Source organism: Micropterus salmoides, unplaced genomic scaffold (assembly GCF_014851395.1).
Source record: "Micropterus salmoides isolate LMB-PRFRI ecotype aquatic unplaced genomic scaffold, ASM1485139v1 Ms_hic_scaffold_11, whole genome shotgun sequence".
Taxonomy (NCBI): Eukaryota; Metazoa; Chordata; class Actinopteri; order Centrarchiformes; family Centrarchidae; genus Micropterus; species Micropterus salmoides.
Genome location: NW_024040152.1, coordinates 35,562,682 through 35,590,681, shown reverse-complemented (window position 1 = coordinate 35,590,681; position 28,000 = coordinate 35,562,682). Strand labels below are relative to the sequence as shown.

At 41.5% G+C, this 28,000-nt stretch overlaps 1 protein-coding gene and 3 long non-coding RNA genes across 4 annotated transcripts in view; 2 read left to right on the top strand and 2 right to left on the bottom strand.

Moving 5' to 3' along the window:
• Positions 1 to 28,000, top strand: part of adam15 (ADAM metallopeptidase domain 15) — a 151,216-nt gene that overhangs the window by 57,249 nt on the left and 65,967 nt on the right. The gene's annotated exons all lie outside the window — the stretch shown is intronic.
• On the top strand, positions 7 to 3,555 carry LOC119898210. Its single transcript, XR_005443510.1, has 2 exons — positions 7 to 2,732; positions 2,911 to 3,555. It is a non-coding gene; the product is annotated as an uncharacterized LOC119898210 (long non-coding RNA).
• On the bottom strand, positions 9,296 to 13,242 carry LOC119898213. The gene is made up of 3 exons (XR_005443513.1): positions 12,134 to 13,242; positions 11,562 to 11,632; positions 9,296 to 9,315 (listed from the first exon to the last, which is right to left on the bottom strand). It is a non-coding gene; the product is annotated as an uncharacterized LOC119898213 (long non-coding RNA).
• LOC119898211 lies at positions 18,159 to 20,131 on the bottom strand. Its single transcript, XR_005443511.1, has 3 exons — positions 20,049 to 20,131; positions 19,013 to 19,239; positions 18,159 to 18,474 (listed from the first exon to the last, which is right to left on the bottom strand). It is a non-coding gene; the product is annotated as an uncharacterized LOC119898211 (long non-coding RNA).

Here is a 28,000-nt window from a genome sequence, read left to right as displayed (position 1 = left end):
CTTTGACAGATCTACAAAGAGGGCTGGGCAATAAAAAATAAAATAACACATGTTCAATAAATATTTGGTTTAATTCATATGAATCACAAAGAAATTATCACATAATTTATTTTGTTGAGGAAAAAAGATTTACTCATCAGATTTGTTTAAAAATAATTATCATACTAGTTTTGACTGTTCTGCCTCAGATTTGTGAAGTGATCCTCTGTTTGGCATCAAGTGTTTGTCCCATTAAAGAAAAATTTAACCACATAATGAACCATCTGGTTTCTTCAGTTTTCAGTCAGGGGCAAAAATCAGCTTTTAAACTTGAACGAAAAAACGGTTTGATATTCTGATAATTATCGATATCGAATGATGTGAAATGTTTTTACCGTGATAACATTTTTGGCCGTATCGCCCAGCCCTGTCTACAAAAGCCTTTATTTCAGTGAGCAAAAGAAACCAAATACAATATTCTCTGATGTCCACAGTCACATGGGTCAGAGAGAGATCCTTTACTGCAGTAGAAGTACAAATACTCCACAAGTAAAAGTCCTGCATTCAAACCTTCCGACAGTAAAAGTATGTGAGTATTATCAGCAGCATTGTTGCAGTAGAAGTACTCATGTTGCAGTAAAGAGAGTGAGAAAACAGCTGAGATTGCCCCGCCCACAGGAAGTGATGTCACTACCCTCCATGATTTTAAACTTAAATAAATCCTGGACAGAAAACTGGCAGCTGCAGAAGTGAATGTCTTCACCCGACGATCCTTAAAGAGTCTGAGCAAACATGTTGTATTCATGCTGTCAGCGTCCCGTTGTCTTCACATGTTTGCTGCTAGAGGAGAAGTCCTCAATAAAACAGACTGTTTCTACTTTATACGTGTTTTTTTTCCAGGTTGGGTTAAAATCCATAATTATCTATTTCAAGGAGAAAATATTGTTTCATTTAATCGCTGGCGTTTTGGATCTGTTGTTACTTGTATTTAAATTCATTGCTGATTTAATGCTGCATTAGGACATTTTTGTTCCTTATCGAAAACTTTTTTTAAAATTTTGATCCCATGTTGCAGAATAGGAATAACACACTGTGTAGATCAAATATCGACGTCTGTGCAATAAGGACAAAACAATAAGGACATTTAAACCCATTAAAATGTCGTTTACGGCTCGAGCCGTCACTAATACATGAATCATGACTTGTGCCGAAACATCCTTTCATTTTGAAGGAAAACATTAAATTTCCACCAGATGGCGCCACTACATAGGTTGACTGTGTTATAAAGCATTTTATGGCTCAATGATCTAAAATGACTGAGTATGTGTGGATGTCTGAGAGCCATGTGTGTAGGGCCTAAATGTCAAACGTGGTGTTTAGGTGACAAAATCACACAAATATCCTGCAGGTTACTTTTTTTTGTGCAGTCTATGGTTCAAAGACTTTAGAACATTTCTCACCTACGTAGAGGCAAAAACACAGCAGTCAGTCCTTAGACAATAATAAAATCTTGCATCTTGCGGCAACACAAAGAATCCAAAACAAAGTCTGCCTTTGTTTTGGATTAGAATATTTGCGTTTATACAGGTGCGGTTGAAGCAAAAGTTATAAAGCTATGCGCCTCTTCGGTGCCGCCATTTCACACCCGACAACATGAAGAAAACCTACACGGCCCCCGAAGCTGTGGATTACGTTACTGATCCATCAGACTGACGGCGAGCTGGAGTGGCAGTGTAACCGAGAGCGCCACAGATGATGTGGAGTTTCACCTGACGTCGGATTCCTCATCTGACTCAACTCAAAGTGAGGAGCTGGATAACACAGAGGAGACAGCCGATCCTATGTGGACATCAAAAAATGGACTCCACTTGTCACCCGCTAACGCCGAGACGCTACGTGCCTGCCAAGGCGACCCGACACACTACGGAACAGCTCGCATCGAGGACCCAAAGTCCGCATTCCAGCTGCTGTTCACGGAGGAGATGGTAAAACTGAGAAGGTCCCAGAAAAACTGGATTAACATTGATGCGACGGATGCGGAGGCGTCCATCAGGGTTCTGATTCTGGCTGGAGTCTACAAGTCCCGCAATGAGTCCACCCGGAGCCTGTGGGATGATCACACAGGCCGGCCGATCTTCAGGGCCACAACGCCCCACCGCAATTTCCAAAACTGGAGTTCAAATGTAAGATTTGACCCGACCTGGACTTTACCGGGATGACGAGCTCGCAGCGTTCAGGCCCATCTGGGAGAAGTGGCTGCACCGCCTCCCCCTTCTCTTTAACCCCGGGGTGGACGTCTGTGTGGACGAGCAGCTGGTCGGGTTCCGTGGCCGCTGCAAATTCAGGCAGTACATGTCGTGTAAACCTGCCAAATATGGAATAAAAATCTGGGTCACAAGTGATGTCTCCACCTCAGATGCATGGAAAATGCAGATCTATACTGGAACAGAGAGTTGTGGGGCTGGAGGGACGCACTGTCACCACAGACCATTTCTTCACCTCTCATGCGCTGGCAGAGGAGCTGCTGAAGGAAAAACTCGCTCTGGTTGGAACAATTAGGAAGAACAACCCTGAGCTTCCTCCACACCTCCTCCAAACTAGAGAGCGAGCGCCCAGATCAGACCACAACGGCCGAGTCTTATGTGCCCAAACGAGGGAGAAACGTGTTTTTGCTGAGCACCGCGAGCCTGCGGTGAGTGGAGGGGAGCACCAGAAGCCCAGGATGCAAAGGAGCTGTGGACAACCTGGATAAGGTTTGTGCTTTTAGCAACAGTAACTCACACATTTATTTTATATGCACATTTATTTGTGTGCTTTTCTAAAATATATGCCTATTTATGTATTTAGTCATTTTATAATATTTTTTTTTTTCTGTCGTATTTTTACAACGTTTTATACGTATTTTTTCCTTGGTCTTTTGTTATTTTGCAGGCTGTTGACGCATACAGCTGCAAGAGGAAAACATCGGTGGCCAATGGCGCTCTTCTATAATCTCATAGATGTGTCGGCTTTCAACGCCTTTGTCCTGGTTCCAGGAAGGGTCAGGAGCCGGGACCAAAGTGTCAAAAGGAGGCTGTTCCTGGAGGAGCTGGGGAGGATGCTGGTGTATCCCCGGATGCAGAGGAGAGGGCGCCTCCCCCGCACACCAGCTGCTGCAGCCATGGTGAAATCACAGCAGATTGCTGAAAAGGCAAAAGCAAGTGGGGCTGCAGACACCTGCAAGAGGAGGAGGGCGTGCTGTTGCTGCGCAGACAAAAAAGAAACATTTCGACCACCTGCACAGAATGTGGCGCTTACATTTGTAGGCATGCCTTCCCATTCTGCAGCTGAACACCCCCCTCCATCCACACACCCTCTCATTCCTACACCACGCCTGTGTATTCTGAAGTATTCTGAAGTGTGATATGTTTTCTAAAGTTGTTGGTATTGCTGAAAGTTTAGGTGTTGAAAGGTTTTGTGTATGTATAGTTTTTGATATAAAGATTCGGTTTTTACATTAAGTTTTGATATGAAGTCTTTATGAAGTTTTGATGTGTTTATATAATTTAGAAAAATAAAAATTCATATTCATGGTGATCTTGTAGTTTTGCTTTATTTCTAGAGCAAATTTTGATGTGTATGGAGACAGGCACAGGTTAAAGTCACCTAGTGGAAATCAGGAAAATGTTTGCAATATGTTGTGGTTATTTCTTTTAATCTGGCATAACACAAAAAATTAAAATGCGTAAAAATCAATGTCTGCTGCTAATCATGGACGTATACCAGGCTGTGATAATTCCTTCCCAAGAAATCCACTTTGCATGTAGTATACAATTTTTTAAAAATTCTTAGTTTTTTTCCATCAATCAAAACATTGGCATCATGTAAACAAATGGCATTTAAGGGGTTAAAATAAAAATAAAAATTTGGTAATTATGATGAGGGCTGATGTTGGTTAAAAGATTTAACACAGTGAAAGTGGAAAATAATATTAATATAATAATTTTATGGCAGTGTTTAGAGCGGAGATTTTTGTCCCTTAATGCGCTCAATGTAAAAATGTATAATGAGGCCAGAATTATTAAGTACAACGAAAGAAGTCATTCAGTCTACAAGAGTTGCACGATTACTATTAAAGTTAGCAGAGGGCTAAACTGGAAGTTAGCTGTCTTGGCCAGCAAACATCAACCCAGTGGATGCTGTAACGCTACTGCTAACTAGCGTTTTGGCGGTGTAATTGCAGAACAACGCAGACACCAATGCACAAGTACGAATGTGTGGAAACGTGCGTAGCTTACGCCGTAGACTGGACGCAGAACTATAAATCAGGCTTAACTGTTAAATGTTTGTGTTATGAAAGTGTAACTGGAGACAGAGCACAGGAAAGAAGGACTGGTTTGAGTCAAAGTCCAGGCCCGGTTTAATTTAAGCTTTTGTCAGGTAACATTTTTTAGAGGTCCAAAAGAAACTACATAAATAAGAGTCTAACAGAGTTACAGTACTACAGAAACAAGTACATAAAGTAATTTATCACATTCAAACTTTCTGTGACATATTGAATTGCACAACTTATGCTTATTCTTTTACAGTGGAGGGAAATAAGTATTTGACCCCTTGCTGATTTTGCAGGTTTGCCCACTTACAAAGAATGCAACGATCTATAATTTTAATCATATGTACATTCTAACAGTGAAAGACAGAATCCCAAAGAAAATTCCAGAAAATCACATCATATGAATTTATTAAAATTGATAACCATCTGATGAGGAAAAACCAAGTATTTGACCCCCTGGACAAACAGCATGTTAATATTTTGTAGAAAAGCCATTATTGGCCAGCACAGATGTCAAACGGTTTTTATAGTTGGTGACAAGGTTTGTGCACATTTCGGCAGGGATGTTGGCCCACTCCTCTCTGCAGACAGCCTCCAAATCATTCAGGTTCCGAGGTTGTCGCCTGGCAACTCGAATTTTAAGCTCCCTCCAAAGATTTTCAATTGGATTCAGGTCTGGAGACTGGCTAGGCCACTCCAGAACCTTGATGTGCTTCTTCTTCAGCCACTCTTTTGTTGCTTTGGCGGTGTGCTTAGGGTCGTTGTCGTGCTGAAACACCCATCCTCGACCCATCTTCAGCTCTCTCACTGAGGGAAGGAGATGTTGGTCCAGAATTCCACGATACATGGCCCCGTCCATCCTCCCCTCAATACGATGGAGTTGTCCCGTCCCCTTGGCTGAAAAGCACCCCCAAAGCATGATGTTGCCACCACCATGCTTGACGGTGGGGATGGTGTTCTTTGGGTTGTACTCGGTGTTCTTTGCCCTCCAAACACGACGAGTTGAGTTGAGGCCAAAAAGTTCTATTTTGGTCTCATCTGACCACATCACCTTCTTCCAGGCCTCTTCTGAGTCGTCCAGGTGGTGAATGGCGAACTTCATGCGGGCCTGTACAGGTTTCTTCTTGAGCAGGGGGACCTTGCGTGCGCTGCAGGATTTCAATCCATGACGGCGTAGTGTGTTATCAACCGTTTCTTTTGTAACTGTGGTCCCAGCTGCCTTCAGTTGATTCATCAGTTCCCCCCTTGTGGTTTTGGGATGATTCCTCACCGTTCGCATGATCAGGGACACCCCACGAGGCGAGATCTTGTGTGGAGGCCCAGACCGAGGGAGGTTGGCGGTGGTGTGGTGCTTCTTCCATTTCCTGATAACTGCACCGACAGTCTTGATCTTTTCTCTCCAAGTTGCTTTCCGATTCTCTTGTAGCCCATCCCAGCCTTGTGCAGATCAACAATCTTGTCCCTGATGTCCGTAGAAAGCTCTTTGGTCTTGCCCATGGTGGTGATGTTGGATGCTGGTTGTTTGGGTGTTGACAGGTGTCTTTTATACAGGTAACGAGGTGAGGCAGGTGTATTTGATGTAGATAATTGGTTGGGATTGGGGCTGTGTCTTAAAGAAAGACTAACTGGCTTGTAGGAGCCAGAATACTTGCTGTTTGGTAGGGGGTCATATACTTGTTTTTCCTCATCAGATGGTTATCAATTTTTATAAATTCATATGTTAGAATGTACATATGATTAAAATTGTAGATTGTTGCATTCTTTGTAAGTGGCCAAACCTGCAAAATCAGCAAGGGGTCAAATACTTATTTCCCCCACTGTATGTATCGTATTTAATCACATTGTGTTGAATCGCAATAGGGGTGAATCGTATCGTAAAATGACTGATCAGAATGTGATCCGCTCGGTCGGTAACATTTGAAACGTAGCCTACGGCGTAGCTACGCACGTAGAACCTACAAGAGAATCACGAGGTACAGCGTGGACTAGTTTTCACCACTGGAGCAGTGCTCGTTCAAAACGGGCCAGCTCAGAACGCCTTCTCAAGAACCGCTCAACCAGACAACTTCACACTCGACGGTAATGCTCAACTTAAAAGCAAGGAGATGATCAAATGGCTACTGTCATTTCTAAAAGCTAGGCTAAGACCAGGCTAATAAGCTATTTTGGACCAGGCTATTTAGCTACTTGGAACCAGGCTAATAAGCTATTTTGGACCAGGCTATTTAGCTACTTGGAACCAGGCTAATAAGCTATTTTGGACCAGGCTATTTAGCTACTTGGGACCAGGCTATTTAGCTACATGGAACCAGGCTAATAAGCTATTTTGGACCAGGCTATTTAGCTACTTGGGACCAGGCTATTTAGCTACATGGAACCAGGCTAATAAGCTATTTTGGACCAGGCTATTTAGCTACTTGGGACCAGGCTATTTAGCTACATGGAAACAGGCTAATAAGCTATTTTGGACCAGGCTATTTAGCTACTTGGGACCAGGCTATTTAGCTACATGGAAACAGGCTAATAAGCTATTTTGGACCAGGCTATTTAGCTACTTGGAACCAGGCTATTTAGCTACATGGAACCAGGCTAATAAGCTATTTTGGACCAGGCTATTTAGCTACTTGGGACCAGGCTATTTAGCTACTTGGAACCAGGCTTTTTAGCTACTTGGAACCAGGCTAAAAATCTACTTGGAACCAGGCCTATAAGCTACTTGGAACCAGTCTAATAAGCTCCTTGGAACCAGGCTAATAAGCTATTTTGAACCAGGCTATTTAGCATCTCGGGACCAGGCTATTAAACTATTTTGGACCAGGCTATTTAGCTACTTGGGACCAGGCTATTAAACTATTTTGGACCAGGCTATTTAGCTACTTGGGACCAGGCTATTTAGCTACTTGGAACCAGGCTTTTTAGCTACTTGGAACCAGGCCTATAAGCTACTTGGAACCAGTCTAATAAGCTCCTTGGAACCAGGCTAATAAGCTATTTTGAACCAGGCTATTTAGCATCTCGGGACCAGGCTATTAAACTATTTTGGACCAGGCTATTTAGCTACTTGGGACCAGGCTATTAAACTATTTTGGACCAGGCTATTTAGCTACTTGGGACCAGGCTATTTAGCTACTTGGAACCAGGCTTTTTAGCTACTTGGAACCAGGCTAAAAATCTACTTGGAACCAGGCCTATAAGCTACTTGGAACCAGTCTAATAAGCTCCTTGGAACCAGGCTAATAAGCTATTTTGAACCAGGCTATTTAGCATCTCGGGACCAGGCTATTAAACTATTTTGGACCAGGCTATTTAGCTACTTGGAACCAGGCTTTTTAGCTACTTGGAACCAGGCTAAAAATCTACTTGGAACCAGTCTAATAAGCACCTTGGAACCAGGCTAATAAGCTATTTTGAACCAGGCTATTTAGCATCTCAGGACCAGGCTATAAAACTATTTTGGACCAGGCTATTTAGCTACCACACGCCATCCAAGCAGGGGCGTCCCTCTCTAACTTCAAGAAGCTCTTGAAAACTCAACACTTCCTCTCATAACACCTCTAACATGCATTTCCTGTGCTCTTCTTCTATCCCCTACAATGATCTTGTATTGATTGCACTTACTTCCTTCCCTAGGTATTTACCCCATTGATGTGATATGTACTGTGAGCTCTTAATAGTATGTTTTGTCAGTTGTAGATCTGTAGTTGATGCTCTGTTGATGCTTGTATGTTGTTCCTCAAATGTAAGTCGCTTTGGATAAAAACGTCTGCCAAATGAGTAAATGTAAAAGTAAATGTACTTGGCACCAGGCTAATAAGCTACTTGGAACCAGGCTAATAAGCTACTTGGAACAAGGCTATTAAACTATTTTGGACCAGGCTATTTAGCTACTTGGGACCAGGCTATTTAGCTACTTGGGACCAGGCTATTTAGCTACTTGGGACCAGGCTATTTAGCTACTTGGAACCAGGCTAATAAGCTACTTGGAACCAGGCTATTTAACTATTTTGGACCAGGCTATTTTGCTATTTTGGACCAGGCTATTTAGCTACTTGGGACCAGGCTATTAAGCTACTTGGAACCAGGCTAATAAGCTATTTGGAACCAGGCTATTTAGCTACTTGGGACCAGGCTTATAAGCTACTTGGAACCAGGCTTATAAGCTACTTGGAACCAGGCTAATAAGCTATTTTGAACCAGGCTATTTAGCATCTCGGGAATAGGCTTTTAAACTATTTTGGACCAGGCTATTTAGCTGCTTGGGACCAGGCTAATCTTCATTACTCTTTTTTATGTTGTCAATTTTATATTTAAATATTTTATGTTTATTAGTAGTTTGCATCAAGTCACCAAAACAAATTCCTTAATATTGTCCAAAAAGAAAAGGCAAGAACAAAAATATGAAATCCACACTACAACAGGGTAGTCCTTAAACAGAGGAGACACTCGACAACATAAACTAGCAAAAAAGGGAGGTGACAAGACGAGGCACAGGAGGACACAATTAGGGAAAAGAGTCAAGTGCAAACAATGAAACCAAGGTAAATACAAAAACAGGAAGTAAATATTTAGAACAAAATAGGGACCAAGGCACACAAAAAAAGACAAAAAAGTATAACAGACAACACTGAATGAATGCATAAAGGGACAAAACATAATCAACGACAAATATCCAGACACAAAGTGATATGTGAACTAAAACATGAAGTACCACAACCAAAACCATAACATGTTGTTGGCCACATGGTTTTCACCGGCTATTGGATTCGGGCTCATGGAGCGAGGAGAAGCAATCTGTCGGACAGCATAGCTTGCAACTTCTTCTTTGTACCCGCCTTCCACCGCTTCACAGCGATAAATCCCGAAGGTGTCGGCGGTGGCGAGGAAGCTCAAACTGCCATCAGCTGACAGGATGAAGAGTTTCTCTGGCAGGTTTCTGAATCGGGGGGATGTCCAGGTCAGAGTGGCCAGGTTGGAAGGCTTCTGACACTGAAGCCTCACTGCTTCGTTCAAATGAACACCGACTTCTGCAGGACAGAACATTTCAGAGTAAATACAAGTGAGAGGAGGTGATGGTGCTGAGTAAGGCTCTCTGTTTCAGTTATGCTGGCAGCACAGCTCTATGGAGGGCAACATCAGTCTGTCGGTCAGTTTACCACCTTGGTCTGGACTAAAATATCTGAACAACTATCAGCAGCATTATCATTCAACTTCATACGAACGTTCATGTACCCAGCAACTGTTGGATGGGTTGTGGTGAAAGGTTGTTTTAGACCTTCAGCATGAACTGTAATAACTTTGATGATCCTCATGACATTCCCATCAGCCTCAGCTGCATCTCTGTGTTCACTGCTAATTAGCTAATGTTCGCATGCTAACGCGCTAAACTAAGACGGTAAACGTGGTAAACATATCCATGAGCAAATTGTGAAAAAAATAGGTGGGATGTATTGAAAAATTTTAAGTCATGCAGGAATATTTTAATAGGCTACTTTTATTTCTTATTTCTCATAATTGAGCAATATTTTTACTCTTATAGCCTGTCTTGAACTCTCATTTGACACATAGGGGCTGTGATCATGCACAACAAAAACATGCAATAACTAAGTCCCCTTTCTAAAACCAGGGTTAGTAGTGGTGCAAAAGTCCGCAGAATCCCTGATCCGGACGGATCCCTCCCGCTGCCAGTTTGGCACGCAGGTGAATCGCGGTTTGATTGCAAAGTTAAACCATCGCAGTAAAACAGTTTTACTGCCACCGTTACTTTTTCTGGAGCCCTGATTTTGTCCCTACAGGGGTTAAAACAATTCAGCAGAATGTTAGACACACTTCAGATCAGGTATTTACGGAAGCGCATTGCACTCACCAGAGAAAAAATTGGAAACCTTATCTCATGATTACGAGAAAAGATGTCATAATTACGAGAAAAGATGTCATAATTACGAGATCTCGTAATTATGAGATCCGGATCTCGTAATTATGAGAAAAGATCTCGTAATTAGAGATGACTGGAAAGGTGCCATTTAGTACTGAGTTCAGTAAAGTTGGAAATAGATTCACAGATTTGAGCTTCCGGGATCAATAACTCGTAAGCAAAACGTGTTTAAAACACAAACAATGCCTCTTTATTATCGTAGTTAAGTAGACAATGAGCTACAAGTACATTTTCACATAAATGAGTCTTCCTAGGAGCAGAACAAATGACATTGGTCTCTACGTGCAGCCGGCTGTGAGACGAGTGCGCAAGGACCGTCTACAAAGTGCAACACCGAAAACACATTCTGCAGAGATTTTCAATAACTTCACACTTACACAATATAGTGCCCCCAAAATCATCTTACACATTAATGATATACTGCTGGTTATACTACAACACTTTGTATAGGGTAAAAAAGACTTTTGCATACCTTATATTAGGTAGGTCTATTTTCAATATTCAATAACTTCACTGTCAAAGGCTGTAGTGTCTCAAAAATCACCCCAGGTATCAGTGATCACATGTTGATGATACTACAACACTAAGTTTGTAGAAATATTGTTTTGCATAATTTTGGAAAAGTTTTCTCCTCCGTAACTTCACTTTTAAGAGTTTTAGTGTCTCAAAAATCACCCCACAAATCATTGATATCCTGCTTGTGATACTTCAGCACTTATGGATAATAATGCATAACTTTGGGGTAGTGTCTCCAAAATCACCCCAATCATCAATGGTCTCATGTTGAGAATAGGTGCCACCAAAACTTCCCCTGAACACTTACGTAACGAAATAACGTCCCCGAACACTTTAAAGAACTTTACATCGTGTCCGTTTGGGAACAATCAGGGAACATTATAAGGCAATGTCCTTGACACCAGCAGGAAAGTTATCAAAATGTTCTAGGAAAGTAAAATGTCTAGCTGGGTATCTGTATAACAGTGAAGTTATTTAATATTAAAATCCCCCAAAATTACCTCAAAGTAAATTTTTTCAAACTAACTATACTACTAACTAATGCCTCAATTACGAGATCCTGATCTCGTAATTATGAGATAAGGCTTCCAATTTTTATTTCTTTGGTGAATGCAATGCACTTCCGTAGGTATTAACTTCTGACAGTAAGATAAATATTTCTGTGAAGAGAGAAGTTTCTGCTTACAATGTATATCGATGTATATTGTCTGCTACGATGCAGAAAGGACAAACTAAATTTCACTTTACAACCTGTTGTAATATGACAAATAAAGCTGCCTTGTATACATGTTCATACATACTACATACTAAGGAAGATGTTACCTGTGTCCAGGCTGACCCGGGTTTGAATCAGACATTCCTCTTCCACGTTGCCATCCTCCAGATCTTGAACCCTGAGGTGTAAACCGACAGCCTGTCAGTCATTGGACAGGGCTGATGGAGCTTTTTATTTATTACAATGACTCAAGATAATACACTAGCTGCTCTGCTGCACCTAAACATATTTTAAACAGATCTCTAAATTCAAGATCGATAAGAATAGGTCAGTGTGCATATTAGACCACATTAAAAACAAAAGCTTTCTTTCATCCATGTCAAAATCTGTCTTTCATGACTTATTGTGCTCCTAAATTAACTACTACTTTAAGTACTTTAAGTACTTAAAAAGCTGACGGTTAAGTTAGTAGACTTCGAGAATATTTTTTAAATAAATATGTCAATTGTGACCTGTCAGTTCATTTATTATCCCAAGTGGAAAACCTGACTGGCAGTCAGGCAGAAGAAAAAACAAGGATCAGATAAACAACACAAGTACAAAATTAAACTGTGACCAGTACACACAGTACACTAAAAACACTATAATAACATAAAACAATTTCAACAATTGAGGTTACCTGAGACGATTTAGCCGGGTTATTGCACAGGGAACATATGAGTTTTTGCTCCTATTTCACTTGAATCGTGGAACTCTAAATCTACGACCTGAGGGAAGAGTTACAAACTCAGAATGAAGAGGTTTTAACAGTCTATTATAGTCGTGGACGTGAGAGAACCTGCTGGGCAAAGATAGCAGTCAGGGGAATTTGTGAGACACTTATAACCTCACCAGCCACTTTCATAATGTTGTTTAGGTGGTTTTTGTCCCTGATGTTTAGGTTACCATGCCATGCAATCATAAAGGTAAGTAACAGATTCAATAAAAGACAAACACATAATTGTCTTGTCAACATTAAAAACATTTAACTACCTAATGTCGTACAAACGTTGCTAACCCTGCGAACAGATTGCATCAGAATTGACTTCAGATTTCAGGTCATTATCAATGACTGTTCCGAGATATTTATACTGTTCTACAAATCCAATGCCAAATCCTTTAAAGAAGCTCTGAGATGGTGGTTTGGAAGATTTACCTTCTAAAATCAATGACCATATTGGTCTTTGTGGCATTTTCATCCAGAGCCTCCTCCACCATACCCAACAGTTTCCCTTTAACTAGCCTTTCAAATGACTTCATGACCAGTGATGTCAGTGCCACTGGTCTTACGTCATTTAGCTCTTTTGTGTTTCCACTCTTTATGACCGAAACAACAGTGGACTCCCTTCATAACTTTGGTACCCTATGCTGTTCCAAGGACATCTTAAATATAACACCTCACAGAGCCATCTGAACAGCACCTAAGCAGTCTTCCTGTGATGCTATCCAGCCACGGACTCTTTCCATCCTTCCTTTCATTTTCCTTCAGCTACCCCAAAAATAGAATGTATGATTATAGAAAGACCACATACACCACATGATCTCATATACTCGTGCAAAATGCAATAATACTTTTGATTAGAGTATTTCCTTGTAATTGAAAGATATACATGGCAAGAAAAACTCCCTCATTCCCCCAAACACAGATGAGTGGACCTCAGGGCCCTCAGTAGTTATAGTAGAAGGAAATTGATTCTTGACAACTGATTCTGAGGCTAAACAATCTCTGAATATGTTTACAGAGTAATAAAGGCAACTTTCACTTGCATGTTCTCATGACTGTCCAGACCCGTGCAGACCCTGCTGGTCCGACTCCATCCACACAGAGGATCTCTGGCCAGAACACACTGGCTGCAGGATCTGTAGATCGAGCACCTGGCAACAGGAACAGCAGTCACCCCCTCCGATGTCCCCACGTACAGAACTCCCTACAGGACACAGAAAACACTGTGACGTGTGTTCTGTAATCTACATGTCAAATATTCATCAGCCACCTTAAAAGCTTTTACTCGGCCCAAACCAAGCTCACCTGGTCCATCAAAGCAGCCTTCAGGTCATCATTCAGCTCCTTCATAATTGGTAGGGAGACTTTTTTTGACACATTTTTCTTTACTCACGATTTGTAACATGATGTGACATTACTTTTATTATTTTATCACCTTCCGTCAGTATGCAGATGACACTGTGTTGTATAGGTCTGTTGGTCTCAGGGATCTCCTGTCTCTGATATTGATGGATGTGTGGGGGTAAAAACTTAAAACTTAAAACTGCGTGAGGAAACAACAAATACTAAACTAGCACTGAAGATAGAAACTATACTCAAGGCTCGGCTGAGTAAACCATTTTCTGCCACGTAGGAACATTGCTAGATTTAGATCATTGTAATTCTCTTTTCCCCAAATTTTGGATTCAGGAGTCATTTTCTTACACCAGGCGGATCTCTACTAGCTTTTCACGTCACTTATGCTTTACCAACAAAGCTGTGGCATCTTTTCAGGTTTCAAGTCAATTTTTATCTGGACCGATGCAGATAACTACAATGATTGTGTGTTTGGTTTGATCTCTATGTTAAAACTCCTACTGACAGCAGTGTGACATTGGTGGAGGAAATTGCTGCACCCAGGTGGACCACTTCAATTCTTGGACCACTTCTCTTTTCCCTATATCTCCTCCCCCTGGGAAGCATAATTAAAAAGCATGGCATGTCCTACCACTTCTATGCGGACAACTCCCAAATATATCTACCCCTCAAAAGAGGTGAAAACTCCTCTGTGAGTGTTTAAAAGATATTAAGGCCTGGATGGCTTCTAACTTTTTACATCTAAATGAAGATAAAACTGAGGTCATTTTGTTTGGACCCAGTTGGGCTAGTGATTTCTGCTGACCTGGTCTACCTGCAACAATGTGCAAAACCCGTAGTGACAAATCTGGGTGTGAAAACAGACAATGGTTTTAAACTTGATAAACAGATAAATAATGTTGTTAAATCAATTGTTTTATTACATAAGCACTTTGAACATGTGATTCATGCTTTTATGTCAACTCGTCTGGACAACTGTATGTAATGCACAATATATATAATGCACTTTACATTGGCGTTAACCAAATCTCTCTCTCATGCTTACAGTTAGTACAAAACTCGGCCGCTCGTCATTTAACCGGAACTCGAAAGCATGAACACATTACACCAGTGCTGGCCTCGCTCCACTGGCTCCCGGTCCATTTTAGAATACATTTTAAGATCTTATTGTTTGTTTTTAAGTCACTGAATGTGTTGGCACCTCACTACATCTCAGACCTCTTACAAGTCTACACCCCCCCACGGTCACTTAGGTCTACTGACCAACTTTGGCTGGTCGCTCCAAAAACCAGGTTAAAACCCAGGGGCAACCATGCTTTTTCAGCAGCAGCCCCTAAACTGTGGAATGAGCTACCTCCACAGGTCACATTGGCCCCCCACCCTCGAATGTTTTAAATCCCGTCTTAAAATCCACTTGTATTCCCTGGCTTTTAACCCAGCATGAGAGCTGTGTATTCTTGTTGTTTTATGTGTTTCTATGTGTTTTTATGTTTTATTTCTTGTTCAGCACTTTGTAAACCTTTGTTTTTTAAAATGTGCTATATCAATAAAATGGATTGGATTGGATTGGATAGGTGAACAGTGCTAACCACTGAGCCACAAGCTAAAACATGCCACTGAAACTTAGAGAGGAAGCTTTGCATTTAATGTTTAAATGTATTTAAAGCAGACCTATTAAGCTTTTCCACATTTTATGACTTATCTACAATGTTACAGTGTTGGATGTTCATGTTAAACATGGCCAAAGCTTCAAAAAGTGAGGTTAAAGTATTTATAAGAAGAGTATAAGTGAGCAAAAACCTCTGATTTCCTCGTGTTCTGTTTTGAACTGGTTTTACACCAACAGCTCTGTTCTATAGCTGTGTCTCAATTCAGGGGCCGCATCCTTAGAAGGGCGTGGCCTTCGAGGCGCACGAAGGCATGCGGCCACAAAAGGCCGAACCGACCGTTGTCGCCGCTCCTGTCGCCTAGCAACCTTCACAGCTGCGGTCCACCGGCAATGGAGACGAATATTTTAATTTTAATATTTTACCTCTCAATAGAGAAACTAGAGATACTTCACCGATGTATCTCAGGCTGAGAGAGGACCCTGGCCAGGTAAATACGGGGGAAAGTAACTAAGAAACGTTACATTTTATATGTATTTAGGTACTATAGGCTTCCTAAAGCTAACAGTGATGTTAACCTCAGTTAACGTAGTTTATTGCTACTGCCATTTCACTTTAACAACATAATTTTCATATTTAAAGAAAACCTTAAATATTAAAATATTGACAGTGTTTTTGTCATTGATCAGCTAAAGCAAGTTGAATAGAAAGATATACAAGCCTTATCTAACTAAGCTCTCTGCACTTCATAACAGTTGTTCTTCTCCTTGTATCTCTACACCAGCCCCGGCCCCTGTACTGCAGGATAAATTTGAGAGTTCCTGCGCTGGACAGGTTTTTTAACCTGCAGGACACACGGCCGGATTTCCGGTTGAGCAGGGAGGCCCTGGGAGTGCTACTGGGCCTCCTAAACCAGGAACTGAGACACAGATGGGGTGCCACGATTGAGACCCTGGTGTTTCTCTTCTGGCTGGCAAGCGGGGCATCATGCAGGGTGGTCTCCAGAGTGTTTGCAATGCCTCGATCCACTTTCCACCGCATCCTCCACAGAGTCACTGAGGAAGTGGTGGCCATTTGCCACAAGGTCATCCACCTACCGAAGACCCAGGATGAGTTACAACCGATATCCCGTGGGTTTGCAGGGCTTGCAAGACACAGAGCCTTTTTTTTTAAAGCAGCTGGAGCAATCGACGGCTGCCATGTCCGCATCAAGCCACCGAGTGGCCCTGATGGTCAGTGCTACAGGAACAGGAAACTGTTTCCATCCATCATCCTGCAGGCTGTCTGTGACCATCAGGGCCACTTCATTGACACCTATGTGGGCCGGCCTGGGTCGGTCCACGACTCCAGAGTGCTCCGCTACATTTCATCCTTGCAGACAGAGGGTACCTGTGCCTCCAACACCCACTCCCCCTCATCACTCCCTACAAGAGGCCAACACAAGGTGTGGGAGCCCAGCGCTTCAACAGCCATCACTCCAGGGCACGCTCCATTATAGAGCGTGCTTTTGGGATGATGAAGACCAGGTTCCGGGCCATCTTCCTGCAAGCGCTGGAGGTGCACCACACCTTTGTACCTCACGTGAGTATTTTCTTTACTGTACTAATGAGAAAATCAACAGACAGATTCATCAAAAAGCATAAATGTTTTTTTTTTCCAGACTGAAATATATTTTTAACCATTTCAGGTCATAACAGCATGTGCCATCCTCCACAACATCTGCCTTGGTGCTGGTGACATTGTGGCCCCAGAGGATGAGGGGGAGACGGTTTGGAGACGGTCAGCGGTGTTTCCTGGCGTGACCAGCTGTCTGCAGAGGTGTCTGCCCTGGAGGAGGTGCCCCCTGACCACCAATATTTTTAACAGGCAAGTAAAAGATCGATAAATTCCTATTCATATCCTAACAATTTTGCCTGTTGAAATATTTTGTAGATTTATTTTGTCAAAATAAGATTGTGAATTAGTATTTTGTGTGCACTGCCTATTATTCTTGCCTCTTACTAAAACATCTAAGTGACATGGCAGCCGTCGATTGAACCAGCCCTGCAAACCCACTGATGGACGATGCGGTGGACAGTGGAGAGATGCATCCACACCTGCAACACACTCTGGAGACCACCCCAGATGATGTCCTGCTGACCAGGGTCAGCCCATCCAGGTCCAGCAGCATCACCAGGGTCTCACTGCTCAGTGAAATAAATGTTGTAAATACGTTGTAAATACTAATAGTTTAAAAGAAAAGAAAATCAGTTATTTAAAAAATATTTTATTTGAATGATTAATAAATATTATATATATTATTTAAGGATTTATTTATTTTTCGGCCAGTCTCTCTAGTAGAGAGAACAGCCTGTCCATCCTCTCTCTGCCTCTCTCTGCAACTTCATGTCTTCCTTCAGTGGCTGAAGCAGCTCATCCTCTCTGTCCCTCTTTCTCTTTCTTGGCTGGCTCTCCTCCTCCTCCTCCTGGTCACCCACTGCAGCACTTGGCCCTGGTGTGTCTTCAGGGATAGAGGCAATTGCGACAGGTGGGGTGGTGGAATACCTCTGTCCCAACACCTCATCCATGAGGACAAACCAGGGCCAAGTTGCAGCAGTGGGCTTCCCCCCTACACCCTCTCCTGACCCTGGACACTTGCAATCCTAAGGCACAGGAAATCAATCATGGTAAATAACAACAGCAGAAAAACAAATTTTAGCAACTGTGTTTATTAACGTGCATGAATATACAACGTACAAGGTAAATGTATGTATTATATTAAAACAGGGTTGTAAGATGAATGCGGTTTATATTTCCCTTTATGCTGCACAGTGAACGATTTATGCAAAAATGTATACAGAATATATCAATTTCAAATCATACATACATACTTTGTATTTTTTATTTTTTTTAATTGTCCCACTTTTTTTTCGCTTGGAGGAAGTCACCTTCCCCCACAGGCCCATTTTCTCCAAAATTGTCCTAATCACAGAGAAACAAAAGAAATAAGAAAGATAAGATAAGAAAAAACATTATTTGTCCCACAGTGGGGAAATTGCAGTTCATGGTAATTGTGTGAAGACACAACAAAGGGCTGCCCCATTTACTGGTTGTCTTATTGTTAAAGGCTTTGAATTTGATGGCGGTTCATTTAACTGTAATTTTAAGTACACGATGATTAAATGCAGATATTACAAAAGGGCTATTGATACTTTAATTACCTCCAAGCCATGTTGGCAGAAAATTTTGCCCCGGTGAAGAGGTGGTCGCTCTCCCCCCTCATTTTAATAAAGAGGACAGTTTGCTCCTTGCTCCCTAAAACAAAACGACAAGTTTTATGCTTCACATCACCAAACAGTAAGCAGCATAAATCGCAAAATAACCTAGTTACATTAACCGTGTACTATATCCCAAGGTTTTTGTAACCGTTACTAACGTTAACGGTGTGAAAACCAAGCAGGGTTTATAACCCGTCTAACGTTAAATTAGTCTAACGTTACATGGTCACGTTATTTTCATGTACATAATATTAAGAATAAGTGATGTATAATATCGCGACAATCTCGGTAAGACGCAGGTCTGACTCTGAACCTCTTCGATTTAAAGTGAAGACGTTAAAGGCTTTATTTTTTAGGTTGTAACTTGCCCAAACGATTTGCATTTAACGTTAACGTTAGCACATCAGTAACCTCAGGTAACGTTAACTTAACGTTAGCTCGCCAGTTAATCACTTAACTCACGTTAACTTCTTCCACAAAACTATTCTTTAAACGACACATTGCGCTTTTATGCCTCTTGTTATTTTTACATTTGTGTAGTTGGCTTTTGAAGTGAGTTGAAATGCAATACTTACATTTATAGGTAAAATCCGGGGGGCTCAACTCCACAGCCACAGCCGACGTGCAATGAATGTCGGGACACCTGGGGCTGCGAAGGATCCAGCTGTTGGATCCTCCAAAAGGACGAAAAGAAGGTTGCATTTGTCGGCCGCACTTGAAGGAGCCTTCGAAATGGGACAGCCTAGTCGCACCGACTGTGACGTATTCGGTCTTCAAATGCAGCCTTCGAAGGATGCGGTCCCTGAATTGAGACACAGCTTATGTATTACTGAGCAGACGGAGCTGCTGTTCCATATATGGTCATGTGCTCCCACACTAACGGCACGGCAACGCTCAGTCTGCCTGTTCCGCCCAGCAACAACAGCAGCCTGGTAACATTCAGGTCTTGGCAAATCAGAAGACAGTGGGCTTTGAGAGGGGGGGGGCCTTAAAGAGACAGGAGCATCTACAGCTTGTTTCAGACAGAGGCTGAAATGAAGGCCTACATGAAGAGACAGTAGAGAGAGAAAATTCTTTTTTTGAACTTAATTCATGCAAAGATGCCATACAGGCGTCACAGAACCACAATATAGGACTGGAAAAGCAGTTTAATAGTGTTTAAACTATTGTTTAACTGTCTGCTTTTTTATTTTTTAAATGAAAACAATTTATTATTATGTTCTAATTTAATTTTGTTTAAGAGCTTTTCCATTTTTCTTCATATTGCATTTTTCCCCAGTGTTAATTTTTAACCATAATTATTTACGTTAACATGTTTTTATTAAGTTGTTAATGAATATAGACCGGGAAGTCTGTTTTTATTTTTAATCCAGGATATTAAATATCAATAAATCAAGGCTCTTTGACCCTTTGATGCAATAATCCTTTAACCCAATTATTGCCTTATATCAGTCGTGCTCAGCAAGTTTCAACATCACCTAAAACAGCCTAATGCCACTGTAAACACAGATTTAAAGGGATGATAGTTATAGTATGAACATTAATGTCTCTGACACTCTAAATCATCTCACAGCAGGAACTGTAATATAACCCTGAAGGTGTGAGGTTTACCTTGGACGGGGAGAGGATGATGTTTTTGACCAGCTGAGGTTGTGTGAAGACCTGAATCTCCTCGATGATGTGTGCACCCCGATTAAGCAAAACCACTTTGTGGAGGAATCCGGACTCTGGATGTCACACAGAGAGATGACGAACAGTGTTTAATACAGACTCTAGACTTCATGCCTGCTATCTGGAGGTAAGAACTGTTTTCATTCCAAACATGATCATTAATGTTTAATTTATCTCACCTGTCAGAAGGAAAAGGACCGTATACTGTTTTCCGTCGGCTGCCTGAGTCCTCATGGCAGCCACGCGACTGTATTGCTGCCCCGAAGAAACAGCAAGTGGACCGACTCCGACCGGTTTTACACTGTTGCTGGTCAGGAAACTCCTCTTCACCTCTGCTAATTCACTATCTGAAGCGTTGTCCAGTCCACACTGTCAGGAGAGCAGAGAGGCACTCAGTAACAGCTGATGGCAGTGTTAAAACAATACTTTAAATAAAACAGGCCGAGACCTCAATTTAGTTCACGTGAACAAAACTGGGCCCAGAATCGAACCCTGAGGGATGCCTTTTCTTTTTGTTGCATAATAACTGTTCTTAGTCAGTCTTAAGTTTTTTGTGTTGGTGTACATAAGGTTTATCTAAGAAATCGGGCATTAAAATGCATTCATTAATTAAAGCCTACAATCATTTAATCTCTCATGAATGCAGTTTTAAAAAAAATTATTATTATTTTGAAAGTCCGTTGCTCATTGGCTCTGAATACAGTCAAACCCTGGGGCACACAGGGGGGATGTTGATCAGCCTGCAAATGTTCCCCTGCTGCTCAGAAAGAGCCTGTTCTGATGTTCTGATCGTGGCTCTGGACTAGTGTTGTGTTGTTCAAAGAACATTTCGTTCATTTGACCTAATCTTGTATGTGACTCAGGAGGAACGGGTTGTCTCAGTGAGTAATTCGTTCATTTTCACACATGTGTGAATAGTCTTGGACTCTTACGTTCACTCGTCACATGGCAGCTGCATGGTCACAGGAAACAGAATTGATTAGTTCAGGACTCATAACTGTGGGTCTCTGGGTTTGAGTCGTTCATTTTTCACGTGACATCTCGGCTACTGTGGAGCAGGAATGAACTAATCGTTCAGCGCTCACATGGGTCCTCCTCAGAGTCTGTCTTCACTCGGCAGGCTGACTTCCTGCCAGCACCGGGGAATGAGAGGCACGTCTGTTGTCAGGTAACAGTCACTGGACCGACATATATCTAATATCTATTTTGATAATTTTGTGACATTTAATAAAGCATACCGTTATTACAGCGCAGTTATGTTGTACTAAGTTATAGTTTTAACACAGACGCACCGTAACTTTAGTCCTGCTAGTGTTTACAGCTAACAGCTGATGAGAGTTGTTCTGGGTCCACTTCAGAGCCCTGACAGGGTTCTACCTGGACCCGAATTACCTCCGAGGTCGTCTCCTCTCCAAATAAACAGACCCGGTCATTAAAACATTAAAACACAGCCACGCAGCAACGTTAGCATTAGCCCTGTGAATGTGTTTACAGCTAACAGCTGATGAGAGTTGTTCTGGGTCCACTTCAGAGCCCTGACAGGGTTCTACCTGGACCCGAATTACCTCCGAGGTCGTCTCCTCTCCAAAATAAACAGACCCGGTCATTAAAACATTAAAACACAGCCACGCAGCAACGTTAGCATTAGCCCTGTGAATGTGTTTACAGCTAACAGCTGATGAGAGTTGTTCTGGGTCCACTTCAGAGCCCTGACAGGGTTCTACCTGGACCTGAATTACCTCCGAGGTCGTCTCCTCTCCAAAATAAACAGACCCGGTCATTAAAACATTAAAACACAGCCACGCAGCAACGTTAGCATTAGCCCTGTGAATGTGTTTACAGCTAACAGCTGATGAGAGTTGTTCTGGGTCCACTTCAGAGCCCTGACAGGGTTCTACCTGGACCTGAATTACCTCCGAGGTCGTCTCCTCTCCAAAATAAACAGACCCGGTCATTAAAACATTAAAACACAGCCACGCAGCAACGTTAGCGTTAGCCCTGTGAATGTGTTTACAGCTAACAGCTTATCCGGGTCCGCCAGAGAACACACGTTCCTTTTTATTCATCTGCAGAGCCGTGCTGTTGTTTCACAGCTCCTCACTGGTGAACAACCTGCAGTGTTTGAGATTATTATTAAATATGTTAAATTTTAATAAGAGTGTGTTTTATTCATCTAGTGTGTCAAGCTTATTAATATATTCCCTGTAAATCTGATGTTAATATATAGATTTTACTCATGGATAGGCGTTAGGCTGCTGTATGAATGAGCACTTTAGAGATATAGTGATAGTAATTATAATTATATATATATATATATATGGCTGGGCTGGTAGTATACTCAGGAAATATTGTGAAAATGGACGGATTCAGCCAGAGTAGTGGCTTAATTGAATATTGACAACATATTTCTTTGGTTTTTCCATGGTTTGAATTTGGTTGTGGCTCCACGGGGCTTTATAGAACCATGATAGAGAAAGATCAAGAGGTGAATTTGTGCATTATACTTTGTAAATTGGAGCAAACCAGGCAGCCTTCTGTGTTTGAGAACGCAATAACCAGCCTAGTTAATGAACGAAATGACACAAAAAAAGATTAGTTAATTTTTATGAACGAGATTTGGTGACTCGTCTTTCAAAATAGAGACTTTTCCCATGACTACTCTGGACTCTAGATAAACGGTAACGCCCTGGCAGTGGCAAATAGCTTTGGTTTAATATTTGATTTGATCACATTAATGTTTAAGTTGAGATTTACAAGAAATATTTCAGTGCTGCTGTGTAAAGGGAAAAAGGAAAAAGCTCCTTATTTGTTTAAAGTGTTTGCAAACCACATTATTCAATTTTGCGCATAACTATGAGATTAACTGCGATTAAAATTTTTAATTGTTGCCCAGCACTAGTAAGACATACTGTGTTTTAGTAACACGTTAATATGAAATTAGTATAGTATTTTAAATGAATGTCACGTGTTAGTGTTGAAGAAGAGGTATGATTTATTATGCAAGTTGTTCGGGTGGTCTTAAATTTAATGTGGTAGTGATAAACTGCAAAACAGTTTGTGGAGTCACAGAGATCTGCATCTGTTTTTTGAAAGATAAATCCCTGACCAATAAAAAGTTATGTTTGTCTATATTAATGTTATATTCCATTAGATTATATTTTTATTCACAAAGTGTTTGTATTTTTATTGTGTCGTACAAAACAAGCAAGAAGATATATCTTTTTTTAGCAACCAATTTAGTTTCAATTAGGGAATAGAGGGTTAAAAATCTTTAGAAGAGTCTTAGCTTCAGAACAGCGGAGTTCTCACACATTTGTTTTTTAGAGATCATCAGGACTTGATAATAAAGTTGCAAGCGGCGTTGGACGGGTCCCCACACGTGGAATGTATTGTGTGCTGCGGCAGATGTACGAAGGACTTGAACATCACTTCCTGTGTCCATTGTGTGCCAAGTGGCACTAGAGAGCACCCAGTTATTAGATGTTACTGCCCAGTACGTCAATTTTCGTCACCGTGCCATGGACCCGCCCTTTGTCGAAAACTCAGATTGTACAACCTTTATTCATCAGTGGTTCAATCCATCGTATTTGGAAGTGTGTAAATCACCAAAAATGATCATTAAATTCAAAATGGACAACTTCCTATTGGCTTTAAGTCATTGGTCTTTTGTAGGTCTGTACATGATACATCTGTCCAGGGGCGGTTTGTTCACTATGGCGATGGGGCGACGCACCGCCAAGCCGGAAAAGGCAGGGGATTTTTCTCACACTTTCTTCAACACTGTTAGGTAGCTGTGTTTTTGTGTTTGTCTCTGAATATCGTTGTCCAGTCATGTTCCATGGAGTCCCGCCTCTTTTGGGGCGATTTCAGACAGGTTGTAATCCATCCAGATCTCTCTCATAGACTTTCATGTAAAGGCAGTTTTTCTCGAGCTGCGGCCACTGAAATGCGATCTCTACGGGTTCCGGGAGGACTCGCACTAACGTGTTTACGTCATGCGCCCAGCAGCTGAGCTACGCTTCTGCCACCTGAAAACGGCTGATCAGCTACGATCAGCTGCTGTACAAAATGACATTCAGGCTGAAAATTCAACCGTGGTGTCGTGTCGGGAGATGCAGCAACTTTACCAGCGGTGGGTAAGACTCAGTATAAATACTACATGTAATTCGTTAAGCTATGAGGAGAGGAAAAGTCTGCTAGCCGCTAGGCTAATTTATGCTCCGTAAAATGCCAGAGGCTAAGCTAATAACTCTGACTGTAAAAAAAATCCTAAATCTTGATAGTTATTATTAAGTCGAATTTTATGGTTATGTTAAATGTGATTGTTATTAAGCCGTGTTTTATGTGTGGTGGTGGAGTCAATTTAAAGTTAACTTTACTCCACTTAACCAGTGACAATTATTTTATGTGTTGTTTTTTTTTCATTGCCAGAAACCACAGAAGAAAGAGGAGGTAGCATGATGTGGCCATCCCTGGCATCTTGGTCAGGGGAGGATAAAAAGAAGAAGAAGGAGAAGAAGAGGAAAAGCAACATAAAAAAAATAAACCCAAAACAATAGAATATATGTTTTATATTTCCCGTTACATGCTTTATTGTTTATGTGTTACAGAGTGAGAATTGGGGGAACAGCACAGAGCTTGTTGTTACTGTGTGAGTACAGGAGAACAGTGGGTATTTTAACACAGCCCACAGTCCTAATATTACTGTGTAACTACAGGATAACAAGTGGAGAACATTCAAGATTTTTTACAACTCTCTGCTTACCTTATTAACATAACATAACGTAACATAAAGAATGGAAATTTCTTTAAACACTTCATTTCCTGCATTCTGGTGAACGTTTCTGCATCACTTTATGGTGGAAATATTTTTATTAATTGGAAAGTCGGCGGTTCAATCCCCGGCTCCCCCTGGTTGCGTGTCGAAGTGTCCTTGGGCAAGATACTGAACCCCGAATTGCCCCCGGCGGCTGTTCCCCCAGTGTATGAATGTGTGTGAATGCTAGTTTCCGTTTGAGCACTTAGGCTCAGTGTATGAATGTGTGTGACTGGTGAATGCAGATGTAGTCTGTCTAGAAAGACGCTATACAAATACGGAGCATTTGCATAATGATGTGCAGCTCTCAGGTATTCTGTGTTGCTCTCCGATCTGTTTCTCCCGTAGATCATCCTTTCTCATGTAATAATTGACAAATAACCCTTTCTAAAGGCATTTTCATGTGTTATTTAACTGCAAGCTATATTTGAGACAGGGACATGTCCCCAGCGTCTCTTAGCTGCAATGTAACAGTAACTGTAAATAATTTTATTCCTTGTGTAACACAGATGAAATGATCTAGGTTTAAAAATAGGAAAAAGCCTATAAAAATCTGAATGAGTGATTTTATTTTTGAAATGCAACTTGAGAGATTATCTAAGGACTTTAAAGGGTTAAAATTCAGTTACCAGGGCAAAATAGACCGACAGGTTAGTTTGGCCAATCAGCTGACAGCAGGTAGGCCCGCCCACCTGCTCCCGCGTCTCTGGGAGCGAGCGAAAGTTTTTCCCGCTGCTGTGTGGAGAGACAGAAGTGCTGCTGTAGAGGATGAAAACTGTGAAAAACGGAGAAACCTGGAGAAAAATACAGCTAAAAACGAACTACACTGAGGCTAACTTCAGCACTACTAACGTGGTAGCTAACTGCTGTGAGAGTTTAGCTGTAAGTTCAGTGTTTAGATGTAGCGCTTGAGAGACTAGCAGCGTCGGTAGCTTTGATGTCCGTAGGATTTCCCGCCACGCGCAGTCTTTGCTGATTCAAGAGCGAGGTAATTCATTTAAAACTGCTTTTGTTCATTCTTTATCACCTTACTGTGAAAGCTAATTTATTTTGCAGAGAAAGTACTGAAAGTTGCATACGGTCTCGTATGTTTCGGTTTTAGAAGACCTTGTGGCTTTACTGGGCGCCGCCATTTTGGGTGTGTGTGTCCAGCCGCTCTGGTGAAATCGGTGAGAATGTTCATTTTCAACTTAAGAATTTCACTTACTTTGTACCTTAAATTATTTATGTGCACTTAGTGAATATGAAGCTACAATTTTAGTTGAACAAGCTGGTTTACTGTGTTGTTTAATGTGTAAACTCAGCTTACTTTATTTTGCACTTGCATCAAAACTTTAATTGTTCTAACGTGCAGCTTATTGGTGCAGCTTATCTGGTTGTGTGCAGCCAAGTTATTTATGTTTATATGCTGAATATTGAGAGAGAGAGGCACAGAAAGTAAACACCCACAGTATGTATATCATTGTGAATTTCATGTAGTGTATATTATTGCATGAGACTTAAGCAGTGAATATTTCTCTGACCCTGTCTGTTGACAGGTCAGGTTTTTTTTGTGTGCGTGTTTCTTCTTCCATTGTCTGGATTGGATCTGCGGATTGATGGCGAGCCGTCCCTCTTGAATGATTGTGGGAGCCATTCCCTCTTCAGGATCACTGGATCTGTCCTACTACTACTGCACTTTGCGGTGTGGTAGGCCCCACTACAGCACAAAACCCCTTCACTCACCTTCACACCCCCCCCCCCACACACACACACACACACACACACACACACACACACACACATACATACATCAACTCTATGGAACTCTGAACTCTGACTTACCATTTTTTTGTTTGGACTCACTTAAACAAACTCGCCTGTTCACACCTTGGGACTGAGAATGTGGAGCTGAGTAGTAGGAATCATTCCTGCAGTTTGTACTGTGTGAATTCTACTGGATTGTATTATTGAACTGGATCTGAACAAACTTGAATGTGGTGTTAACAGAAATTCAGGTTAAAGGGTGCACCCGGGAATTTGATTATAGAACTACTTCAAAGAGTGAAATACAGCATTTCATGCTGATGTCATAGCCTGATTGTGATATCAATAATCGCCTTATTCATTACTTGTTTTATTATTGTACTTTTTCATTTTTGGTACCAACCAATATTTTTATTTTTATACATATCTTCAAATATAAGAAGCCGGCATCATCTTACATCTAATCCTTGGTCTCTGAGTCTCATTTTAAACACCTCACTTTTGCTCCAGCAGCCGAACCAACCGACTTAACCAACCAATCAGATCACGGCCCTACCCATAATCCTTCCTGTGTGCTACACTTGCACATTATCAACCCCTATGTCACTGCACTTTTTCTGGATTTGTTGTACCCAAATAAAAAGGTTTGTCACAACTAAATCGGAAGATTGTGAAAGTCATTTTTTTTTTTCATTATTGCTAAAGCAGTTGCCTTTACATCCAAAGGTCTTTGAGGGTGAACTGATCTTCACTGTGGACTGTTCATTCATTAGACACTGACAATGAACTCCAGTAGCTGTTCACAAAAACTGTATAGAATGTAGCCTAAAGAACAATCCCTGTCTTATAGCAGACTCACTGAACCGGTCACCTTAGCCATCATCGCAACAATTGCCCCCCTGACAGATTTGGCAGGAGCTGCCACAGAAATGTCGTACATTTCGGTGAAACGGGGCCCAGGTGCTGCTCTGTAGGGGACACTACCGAGCGATTTTGCTACGCCCATGCACAAAAATGTGTTGGCTGGTTGATTTTTTTTAACGGACAGGTCCTAGAAGGTGAGAGTCAATGACATTTTATCCGAAGCCCTTTTGTCTTCCACAACTCTCCCCAGGATTGTATCCTCTCACCATTTTTATTTGTTTCCTTGCTCTAGAATAATGAACCTGACCACGGTCTGGTGGTTGATGAATTTAGTGACGGGTGCAAACGTGCCTTCTTGGACAAAAAGGTATGTAAAACAAAGGAAATAATATTGATGTCAAATTTGGAATCAAATCGGATTTGTCCCTGCAGATATCAGCCTTCTGAACAGCAGTGAGTATGTATT